The sequence below is a fragment of the Morone saxatilis genome, unplaced genomic scaffold, assembly GCF_004916995.1.
Source record: "Morone saxatilis isolate NCDOM2014 unplaced genomic scaffold, NCSU_SB_2.0 Contig14, whole genome shotgun sequence".
NCBI classification, from domain to species: Eukaryota; Metazoa; Chordata; class Actinopteri; family Moronidae; genus Morone; species Morone saxatilis.
Genome location: NW_023339696.1, coordinates 18,681,943 through 18,682,429, shown reverse-complemented (window position 1 = coordinate 18,682,429; position 487 = coordinate 18,681,943).

Genomic DNA, 487 nt, shown 5'->3' with positions numbered 1-487 from the left:
ACACAAGTGAACCAAATGCTGAGATATAGACCTACTGTGTTTATATATGTATATATATATACATATACATCTACATCGCTTTGAAATCTTGCAGACAACGTGAATAAAAGATAGAGTTTTATTACACCCCTTAAAATCAGGGGCCTCGTGACACCACATAAGGCTTTGGCATATGTTTGGTTTGGAAAAATATTTATCTGAAAAGTAAATAGTAACTCCAGCTGTGAGATAAATGTAACGGAGTAAAAAGTATAATATTTTCTTCTGAAATGTAGTGGAATACAAGTATTAAGTAACATAAAATGGAAACTCTAGTAAAGTACATAGAAATTGTACTTAAGTATAGTACTTGAGTACATTTAATTAGTCACTTTACACAACCGATCATTACCAGAGGTGGAATATAACTAGGTTAACTTACTGTTATTTTGCAGATTAATTTTACATACACAACACATGATCAATGTATAAAAGATGATATATTGTA